Source organism: Phasianus colchicus, chromosome 6 (genome assembly GCF_987193195.1).
Source record: "Phasianus colchicus chromosome 6, bPhaCol1.hap1.1, whole genome shotgun sequence".
Lineage (NCBI taxonomy): Eukaryota > Metazoa > Chordata > Aves > Galliformes > Phasianidae > Phasianus > Phasianus colchicus.
Window position 1 is genome coordinate 48,306,840 of NC_143441.1, and position 11,661 is coordinate 48,318,500.

The following is an 11,661-nucleotide window of genomic DNA, read 5'->3' on the forward strand; positions in this document are numbered from 1 at the left end:
AAACACACATTTCACAAACTTCTCATCACAAAGCCAATATTTGTTCAGGAGAGAATTCTTCCTTCGGGTAATTAATATTTTCTTGCTATTTATTGCTCACTAGATGGAAGTTTCGGAATGTGCAAGGAAGGGGGAAAAGCTGGCAGTGTTCCTTGCAGTTATTACATTGCCGTGGAGGCCTCCAACAAAAATCACAGCACCGAGTGTACATTCCTTTCATAAGCAAAATGGATCATCAGGCAATGGAATGGCTTCAAAGGAATGCATGCATCATGCCTTTGACATTTTGCTAGAGCTCGAGCAGGAGGGAAAAAAACAGCTATGGAGAAGCACTTTCCTTACGCCTTGCATTTGTTCTTCCCTGTCTGCTGTGAAGGAAGATTTCCACTTGGCACGTTGGAGACTGGAACCTCAGCCCTTCCTCTTCCAAGCCACACGTTCGAGAAAAGCCAGAGAGTTTACATTAGAGAGGAACAGGAGGTGAAGGAAATTGTAAACTCAAGTGAGATGTTATGGGGCAGGTTAGATGCTGGTGGGTAGACTAACAAAAGTGGAATGTTATTGCTAAAATCTGGCTCCTTCCAAAAAACTCTTAACGTTGTCAAAGCCTTGAGTTTAGTCTGCTAGTTTCAGACATTCCAACATATGCTTCTTATTTTGTTTTTAATACTTACAGTCCATCCAGAGACAATTCATGGCAACCGTGGCTATTGTAACACTATATAAAACATGGGGTTTGATGACAACTGATATGAAGTGTGATTGGAAAAAATAATGCCCCCTGGTAATGATAATATTTCCTGCTCAGATTGGTCTCACGATAATAGGCCTGCTCCAGTGGTGTTTGCAGAGTTATGTACAGGACTCTGGTATTACATTACAGCTGCTGCCTGGTTATACATCCGTGTGAATAGGAGGAAATAAATACAAATGAAGAAATACCAGAAGGTCCAAAAAAATGGGGCCTAACATTGGCAAATTTCTTTCTTGGGTCTTGGAGTGGAAGAAGCACTGACACTTAGACCTGACCGACCAAGGAAGCATCTTGTCTTGATCTGAGAGGAGGGAAGAAATGCAACCCCTGGAGAATGCCCAGGCTCTGGACCCTGGGAACTTGGCAGGCTGCTGGGGAGGTCAGAAGGAGCCTGGGGCAGAAAGCTTCGCTCTGAGATGGGAGTGAATGTGGATAAGGAATTCTAGATGAGGTGAGGTTGAACATTTTCTGGATAGACTGGGCTGTGGATAGTTGGCTCTTGCAAAGGATTCCAGGTTTTAGTGGTTGGGGGTGCAGGGAGAGAAGGACGGGTAATCAGTTTCCCTGAGCATGAATATCTATGTTGGTGAAAAATGGGCCTGAGGCCAGAGTTGCAGGGCTGGGATATGGTGAGGATGCTGAAATTGTCCACTGGCTTTCTGTGACCTGGAGCTATTTCCTTCTCAAAATAAAGACTTAAATTAGGTCTAAAGGATGGCAGGTAAGGGCACCTCCTCTCTATTCCTGTGTCTGGATCTGGCCTGTTGTGGCAACATCTGCTGTAAAGTTTCTGCTAGCTGTGGCTTTGGGTCAGCAAGCCCTGGGCAGTCAGAATTTGCTAAGGGTCATCTCAACAGCTCTGCTTCTAGCATGCTGGAACATCCTTGGGATGGTGGAAAGTTCTCCAGAAAAAGACATGGGCAAGGGAGAAGCCCCTGAATGAGGAGAAAAGATGGCAAAGGAACTTTTCTTAGATACCTCTTATGGAGGTGATTTGGAACTCTGCACACTAAACTGGGAAAGGAGAGGGAAGCACGCCATTTCAGAGGTTAATAGGAAACCTGGGGCCTATGGTGCTGGGCTGTAGAATTCCACATCCATAAAGCAGACATGTCTCAAAGCCTTCCATGCCTGTGGAACATCCTACCAACAACAAGGAGCAGGACAATATATTATAGTATAATATAGTGTCCTCCAGAAACTCAGAGCCTGTGGACACAGTGGCCAGAGGTGACACACAGCAATCTAGCAGCTATCTATCTACACAGGGGGACGTGAGACAAAGCTGGCAAACAAGATCTGATCTCACTTGGAGAGGGAGGGAACTGAGTCACCCAGATACGCACACACATCAAGGAGAAACTTCAAAGAGGCAAAGAAAATCAGGATCAAGGACTCTGAGAAACTATCTTCAAAGGCTGAGCAATCTGACCCCGGGGCTGGAAGAATGCTTGTGTCCACCCTCCACGGCACAACGTAGGACGGGAAAATTATGCAACCCTCAAAAGTCTGCAAACATGAGCAAAGACACGTGGAAGCTGGGTACTGCTCAAGATGACCGGCGTCACGCTTTGGGAGCGGGACCAGCTGAGGTGCCTGCCACTTTCCCTGGAGAGCTGAAAGGAGCTCTTCTTGCTAAATGCCAGCATCCTGGTGTGAGCTGGGCCTTGGGTTTTGTCTCGTGGATACGCGTATTGAAATTTCCAACTGAGTTTTTGTATTCTTCCCAAGTTGTCTTTCACAACTGCCTCTCTGCTCTGTGCATTGTGTTGAGATGGAAAAGTTGTTCAGTTCCCATCTCAGCAGCAAGCACATGGGGCTCCTATGGCAGTGACAAAACTGGGGTCTGTCTAGGTGATCATTCCATGTCCCTCTTCAGAGCAGCAGTGTCAGAGTGTGTTACCACTGTTTCTACGTTTGCTTTAGTCCCCATCTCAGCCTGAGATAGATGATGTCCAAGCATGAAGAGATGCTGCTCTATGTTTGTTAGTCAGTGTCATGGGATGATTCCTTGTGCCCAGGCACTGTGAGATACTTGGTGAGTAAATAAGCCATACCCTCTCCACCTTGGCAGAGAGATTCTGCTTTTAGAGCAGCTGAGGATCAAGGAGAGCCTGAGGAAGACTACAGGGAAATCAAATCATGGCATCACAGAATCACTGAATCATTGGATAATTGAGTCACTGAATCATAGAATCACAGCATCATAGCATCAGAGAACAGCTTGGGTTGGAAGGGACCTTGAAGATGATCCAGTTCTTGATCTAGTGAGTTGCTACCCACTAGATCACATTGCCCAGGGCTCCATCCAACCTGGCCTTGATCACCTTCAGGGATGGAGCAAATGAACGGGAGGAAGTCACCGAATGGGAGAGTGTTGAGAAATGAGCTATTCTCACACCTTTACCTGCTCTCCTCACCTTACTGATGCCCTGACACTCGATAGATCAGCAAACGTTGTTGGCCAGCACATGACCTTATTCATGCTGGTACATAAAAGACCACACATTCCTGCTCTGACCATAGCAGCTCATGTCACCCTTCCAGCACCAGCCAAGAGTCCTCCTGTACACTGGGAATCCACCTGTCCTGCTGAGTGATTCCTAATGTACAGGAGCTGCTGCATGAAACTTGCTGTGTCCAAACTCCAACTGACTTTCCAGAACTCATTTACCAACCGAAAAACTCTGTCCCATTGCAAACAGTGGCATTTCAACATGATCTGGGGACAACCTTACAGCTACCCAATCTGCCCTATTGGGAGGACATGATGTGCCAGCAAAACAACCAGGAGGAATCCTCTGGAGGAGGTGGCTTTGGAGCAGCACGCCCAAGCAGAGCCTAAAGGCAGATTTGCCAGGTACTAAAGATAAGGAGATTTGCCAGTAACAGGGACACCCTGTCCCAGGAGGAGAGGGAACAACAGCCCATGGCAGGGAGAAACACAGCCCTGGAGCCAGAACACGGGACAGGCATGGAGTGCAGATAGGGTTAGCATGGACACCATTCCCTGGGTACAGAGGGCTGCTGCTTCATCCAGCTGGCACAGGGCACTGCAGAGCTGGCTGGGAACTGTGCTGACAGCTGTGGGGTGAGGTCTCCATTGGCAGCCACTTGCCATCCCCATGCAGCCCATGCTCTCTTGCAGCCAGCAACAGTTAAAGGCACAGCATGGCTGGCTTACCCAGCAGTGGGCAGAAAATATCCCCATGGCCCTAGAACAAAACAGCACACTTGTACTAGAGACCAAATTACGATTTTAATGATTTTAAATATATATCGGAGGAAATGGAAAGAAATCCACTTAAACAATTTGAATTTACCATGGTGTGAAGGCATTGCTGCTCACAGTCTGCTCTCTGCTACTTGTACCCTTACTCTGATTCCATAGGTGCAGGTTTGGCTATCTGGAATTGCAAGCAGCTGGTTATTGCCAACCAGAAAAGCAACTTGTTTGCCATCAGTACCAACAGGTTGCCAATGGTTGTAGCCCATATGTGATTTCATTTTTCATTGGCAACCCTGCACACAGCAAGGGGATGGAGCTAGATCTTTAAGGTCCCTTCTAACCCAAACAATTCTATATTTTTTTCTTGTTTGTAAAGAGAGCTCTGAAGCAGAGGTTGGCCTCTCAGACCATGGAGATTCAAAGAAGTTCAAAGCAGACTGAGAGATTCAGGGAGCCTGATGCATATCTGGAGTCAAGCTACTTGCTTTGCCCCCAGGGCAATACGAGAAGAGAACATCCTAAAACTGATGAAGACCTGGATCAAAGTAGGTCAGTGTGACCACTGGGACCATTTAAAGATCCTTCCAGCAGGAACATCTGCACAGTGTACAACCCTGCTGTTGTTTTTCCCAGCAATATCTAAAAAACTGCTGAAACACCCTTACTGCTTCTAGAGCCCTTGGCTAAAGTCAGGGCTTACTCCAGGCCTTGCATCACGTCCTTCCTTGCCCCAGCAGAGGAGGCTGAAGCCATTTTTGGCTCTTGCCATCTTTCTACCCCTTGCCTTGTGCCTGGGGGGTGGCAAGCAGAAGTTGTCATTGGCTTGGCTGGAGGCAACCCTGGCTTTATGGAAATTTGAAGCCACTTATCTCTGCTCACAAAGCAGGCAGGTTTGTGCCCGTGCTACCATCTCCACCTTGAGCCTTTTCCCTTCAGATGAGCTGGGAGCAGAAAAGAAGAAAATAGGCTTTGCCAAACACAGGAGAGTGCCTGGCTTCAGTAGGTGGTGAAGAAAACTAAAAAAAAATGTTGATGCAATAGTTTAGAAGTGACTTCTGCTGCTCTATTTTTGTTAAAGTCCTTTGCCAACATTTGTAAGAGTGGTCCCAGTTTTGGGGGGGGGGGGGGGGAAGCTTCTGTTAGTTTCAAGTACTTAATCTGGTTGTCAGGGATGTGAGATCACTTATTGTCACACCCTCAGCTGATGCCACCACAGTTTGATGCTCAAAACCTGAGATTCTGTCACTGGTTTGTAGTGGGGACACTCCAGTGGAGACCTCACAAGTACTAAGTGATCGTTGGACTGCTCTGAAACATGCTTGGTCCCACTGGCTCCCTGTAGTGGATGCATGTCTGGGACAAAGCTTTGAAATTCAAATGCCATTCTCTCCTGATGCTCTCTTACTTATTTTCCTGTAAAAATCAGAGCAAAGCCAGGAGAGTTATACTCCTACCACAAAGATGAAAAAAATGAGAAGACCGAGATAGGGAGTACACCCTGCACCCTGGAGCATATTGTATGCAAAGAGGCTGCTCAAATCTCTCTAAACAAGAGTGAGAGGAAATGGTGAATTCACTGCATTTTCAGGGCTCTGTTTGGGATGCTGCTGGGCTAGGCAATGTCAGCCAGATTTAAAATGAGTCACACCCCATCAGTGCAGCAATCTAGCAAACACGAGCAGCACAAAATGGGAATGTGCCCATTGATAGACAACCTGACACAAAACAGTTTTGCCCAACTTCACATGGATTATTCATCTCTGAAACTGTTATGCAATTCCAAACGCTGCGCCTATGTATATGTGGCTCATTATTAATTTATCCTTTGGGATTGCGAGCTGCCTGGACAAAGTATATTTATAAAACTGTTCTGTAGGTGTTCAGAGACAGTATGTGCCAATGTCAAGTGAAAGTATGCTGTAGCTGTGATTTAAATGACAAGGCTCTGTGCTGATGATTAGGACCAATGTCTTCATAGCGGAGGCAGAAGGACTCTTATCCACAGATTTCCATATGAAACTTGTAACTTCTGGTGGATTTCCATTCGTTCTTACAAGCTCCCTTGGGCCAAGCACACTGTAAATTAAGTTGCTTTATTTAAGGACTAGAACCAAAACCCTTGAGCCAAATACCTTCTGTCTTCATTCGTATTTGAATTTGTGGCTTGGGCCCTTCTCCAAGTGTACTGTGAAGTATCTCTTATTTTTCTCTTAAGATGTAGACAGAGACCGCAGTCAAGAGCCAGTGTCCAATGTTTTGTCTCATGTCAGGTATTCAACAGCTCCTTTGAGGGCCATGTACCCATAGGCAGAAATGGGTTATTTGGAGGAATAAGAGCAGGCAAAGTGCTGGTGCTCTGTGTTTTCTAAAGCAATGTACAACATTTAGTGAATGATGGAGCCCGGCTCACTGGGCAGAAGGTAACCAGATTCTTTTGGAGTGTGCTGAGGGGCTGAAGAAGACCCTGATCAATAGGAGGGCAGGAGCAAGGCCACTACCACTGCCTATGCCCTACAGCCCATGGTGTTCGTGACTAATGAGGCAGCGAGGAGCACAGAGAACAAAGAATGAGATCTGCCCAAAGATACCTAAACCACTCGTCTTTGCTGCTTTGCAAAATAAGGCTCAGCAGACATGTGGGTGTGAGGATAAGGCTTGGTTCTCCTCGTGCCCTAGATCCAGTCATTTTGCTGCCTGAAAGATATTCACCAGCTCTGATGATCCAGACAGACTTACAGGGGTCATTGTGTCCGGGTGTCTGGACACCAAGGGGCTCAGAGTCACCTGTTGGTTGTGGTTAAAAACAGCAGTAATACATCAGCACTTTCAGAGCATCTGTTGGGAAAGTCCTCAGTTCTGAGTTGCTGATACTCCTGTAAATAATGAGTTCCTCCTCCTGTAGCATTAATGTGGTGCAGAGTTGTTAAAGATACTGCTCACAGAAAAGCCACTGCCACAAGTAGCAGCTCTAACCCCAAAGTTCTGTTCTTCAAAAGAAGGATTCAGGTGAAGCCACCTCTTATACATCAATTTTGGCCACAGCCTCTCGAGTGCTTTCACCTCTCAGACTGTTTTCCCTTCTGCTCCACATATGCCTTTGGGAAAAAGCACTGCATTTTGTAAACTGTTGTTACGCATCTGCCTGTGCCCAGAAATGAGACTGAGCATCTCAGCTGGTGGGTGAACTTTACAAACTAACAAACTCTTCCTCCTGGTGAAGACCTGCTGTGATGCAGAAGGGGCAGAGATAGGGGTACTCTCACCACCCATGTAGGAACATTCCCTTATTTCCATAGCTCTGGCACTGAATACAGTTTCTTTCAGGGCACAGATGAGTTTCAGACAAATAAAATGATGGAAGATGGAGACAGAATCTTATCTGACTGCATGGGGTCGTCTGTGAAGGGCACATCAGCCCATGCCCCAGCATCCTCCCACTGCACAGACAACCCAAGATCTTTGAAGAGGGAGGCTGAGTGTTTGAAAAAGGAAAGAGAAAAAACAAACAAGCAAATAACAACATTAGATGGGATATTATCCACTGACTGCTATTTCATTTCTCTAGAGAAATTTACAATGTGATCATTAAATCCTCAAGGGACAAACCTGAACACTGTTTTCTTCCTTCTGGGCAAAAATCTTGGGGCTCTTAAAAAGATGTTGTATTTCACAGCTCAGCAACCAGCTACATTTAAAGAACTGGAGAGGGAAGAAGAGCTTTCAAATGAGCTTAATTATTATTATTTTTTTTTTCTGTAAAAGACTCTGGATTGTCAGAAATCTTTTCAGGAAGAATAAATAAATTCTAACATCTGGTAATCAATAGCTCCTGGGCCACAGAATGGTTGCCTACAGACAGCTCACAAGTGCCATGTTTGCCCTGTCCCTTATCTCTCTGAAGATCACTCAGTGAAGCAAAAGCCCTGGATAATATGACATTTAACTGCATTTCATCTGTTGCACTGTAGGAAGACAGACACTAGGATCAGCATAGAATCTGTGACACTATTCAGGCTTTTTGAACTTTCCAATCCTTCACACCTTTTTGGTTGTGTTAAGCTCCTTTGCTCCATGTTGGTGCAACCAGGGGGATGCAGCAACTTGTCACCTGGATGGTTCCCCATCTTTGTGGCATGTGAGTTTCTCTAATACCTGCAGCATTTGTTCTCAGATGCTGTTCTTGGGGCAGGGGATGTTTTCTTGCCCTTATTTTTAGGGAAGCACGGTAACAGAAGGATGAAGCATCTTGCTGAGGGTTATGGAGGCAAAGCAGATGTCTGCCAACATACTCAAAACCATAACCACAAAACTTTCCACTTTACCCTGATAACACTGACGAGGAATAAACTAAAACATACAGGGCTGGCACAATACTTCAGCAGAGACTTCATCGCCCACATCATTGCAGTTTTAAGTAAGTGTGGCAAAAAATGTGTCCAGGCCCTTCAAGATCTATGGAGCAGAACGTTTGAATTTCTGAAATGTTTGGATTCATTTCTACTTCCATTTCTGGCAGGTAAAAGCCACATTAATACAAGAAAGACCTTTCCTGTGTTATTCTTAAAGGAATTCAGGATGGAACTGTATCTTTTGTCAGGCTGCTTTTTGCAAGACTGGGTCCCCCTGGAGAAGGCACCATGAGAAGAAGAGATAGGGTGGCCAGGATGGCCCAAACCAATGCCTGCAACTTCACAACACTTGTCAATTTTGCCTGTAGTTTGCCTGGCAGCTACAACAAATCTTTGGATAACTGGGCTTCATTCCTTGCTTTTCCATTTGTGGTAGCATGCAAATCTGTATGTCCATGTTCCTTAAAGATACTTTAATGCTTAAATACCACTGACGTGTATGCCCCATCTCCACAGTGCTAAATGACATACAGAGAGAGGATCTGTGCACTCGAATACGGTGAACTCTCGTGGCATGAAGAGAAAGTTAAATTGTAGTAGTTTTCCAGTGAAAGGTGAAGTGTGGAGAGATATCTGCCCAGCTGGGACCAGAAGTGCTCAGCCTCCTGTTTAACTTCTCTCCAAGCCACTTGCTGTAGTGCAGTTTGGCAGGGAAGAGATGTATTCCGAGGAAGTGGGAGAGGCAAAGTGGAATTAGCATTAAATCCACACAGGGACCAGATGCTTGCATTCCTTGCATACGCTGTCCTCTAGTTCAGCCAGCCCACCAGCACAGCCAGGATGCCTCAAGAAGGCACTGTCCCAACCCCTGGAAATGCAGCCACAAAACTTAATTTTATTCTTTTCCACAAGCCTCCACATTTTGAAAGGCAATAAAACTCAGGTCGAGTTCACGGTTAACACAAAAATGAGTGTTCTTCATCCAGACCTTTGCACTGTCAGGTATGCTGAGTGGCTCGTGCAGTTTAGAAAACGCTATCATCTCACCAGCGCGCTGCTCTGCACAGTGACAGCACACTCACTTTTGAGTAGCTGTAGTTCAAAGGAAAGAGATTTATGTGGTAGAGGGATGTGGGCTGTCTGATGAGCCAAAACTGGTCAAACTCCTGCCGACACAATGCCAGCGTCCTCGGGGAAACCAGTGGGAGTTTTCCCATCGGCGGGAGCAGCAACAAAGGCAGGGAGAGCTCCTTTGTCAGACGCCGAAAGAACCAAGTCTCCTCTCAGCAATTAAAATATAGAATTCTACTTGAAAGTGATTAATATTCCTAGTGTCTACTTATGGCCAAGCCACTGATCCCGAGCTCTACCAAATATGAACTTAAGTACACAACACTCTCCGGAGTTACTTCTCAGTTAATAATTTATGTATTCTGGCAGCAGATCAATGCAACTAGAAACTAGTTTAGTAACTTACCTTCAGGGTTGTCTATCTATAAACACTGCAGATTCCTAAGTTAAACAGAACCCGATTGTTTTCCTGTGTAATAGAGGCCAGGGCCTGATTTATATAGTTAATTTAAATGGTAATCTTAAGGAGTTGGGAAAAAAAACTGCCTGTATCATTAAGGATTATGAAAGAGGGAGAAACTGTTTACTACTGGGTTCAGAAATATGTGATAGAAGTGAAGATAAAATGTAAGCGTCACGACATAAGTAATAAAAAGGTACCGGTGTGTATTGTCTGTGCTTATAGAACAGAGCATTTGTCCTGGCTGACTTTTCCTGAGGTTACTCTGCACCCACAGAGCTGTCTGATGCTGGGGTTTATCTGCAACTGCACAACGCAAATTCTTGCCTTTGTAACACCAGGCTGGGTTCAATGGCAGAGAGCAAGCAGGGCTTGCCTGGCCGTGGCAGGTCTGGGAGTTTAACCAAAATCAGTAGTGCCCAGACTTACCCTTACTCCTCAATCACCCCCAGCAACGAGAGCGGACAGCAGCCCGTGTGGATGGCTCGTGTGCTGAAACACAGCTCACGTTTGAAAGCGCCTTGCAGTGACTAATTAACAGGCATCTGTTACAACTTGTTGAGCCTTATCTTCATTTTCATATACGCTCTTTCGGAATGAAGGGTTTTATTTGGGCTCCTGCTCCTGAACATTGCTCAAGAGTCACATTACAGGATTAGCCTTCCTGACAAAGGGGAGGGGATGCTTTGTGGTTAGCAGTGTGAGGCAGGAGGCAGCAGCTGGCCCCATCCCCATCACGAGCTCTGAAGCCACTCGCTTGCCTCAGACAGCAAAGCCTGCACAGGTAGGAAGGCTTCATTAACGCTCATGGAGCCTTCAGAGCAGCTCTTTTAAAAGGTGCCATGTGAATAGTGACTTAATGGTTATCAGATATCCCTGGATCACACTTCTGCAAATATCTTCTGCTACAAGCATGATGTCCAGAGCTGCAGACACACTTGTCTCAGGAACAGAGCCTTCAGAGAGTTACCTCCACTACCCAAACAGTCATCATCAGGGCTTCACCTTGGCTACATGTAGGACAACATGTAGGCCTCAAGATCTAAAAACCACCACCCATTGAAGCTAAAAGTCTCTGGATGGAAGAATAAAAGATGCCCTCTCTGTGGGTCTCTGTGTAAGATTGCTCACCTACACAGTGTCATCTTATCTCTACATGTTGCTCATATGAACTAGGAATTCTTCTGCTGTGTGTGCACAGGTGCTGTGGGGAGCTTCCAGATCATGTAAACTGGCTCAACCAAACTCTTTATTTATGTTTCTTTACCAATGGAAAACCAATGAAGGCTCTTCAGAGGCTGTCAGGTTGGATGCACTGAACTACACAGATCACTTGTCTACATGGAAAGTTACACTGCAGCAATACTATACAGATATATTCTGTATACGATAGAATCATTGAAACACAGAATTGTTAAAGTTGGAAAAGACCTCTAAGATGATCTAGTTTAACCCATCCTCACTGACCATGTCCTTAGTGCCACATCTACCCTCTTCTTGAACACCTCCAGGGATGGTGACTGCACCACCTCCCTGGGCAGCCTGTGCCAAAGCATTACCACTATTTCTGAGAAGAAATTTTTCCTAATATCCAACCTGAACCTCCCCTGGCACATCCTAAGGACATCGCCTCTTTTCTTATTGTTACCTGGGAGCAGAGGCCAACCACCTCACCACAGCCTCCTCTCAGGCAGTTGTATAGAGCTATGAGGTCTCCCTGAGCCTCCTCTTTTCCATACTGACAACCCCAGCTCCCTCAACTGCTCCCCATCACACTTCTGCTCCAGACCCCTCACAG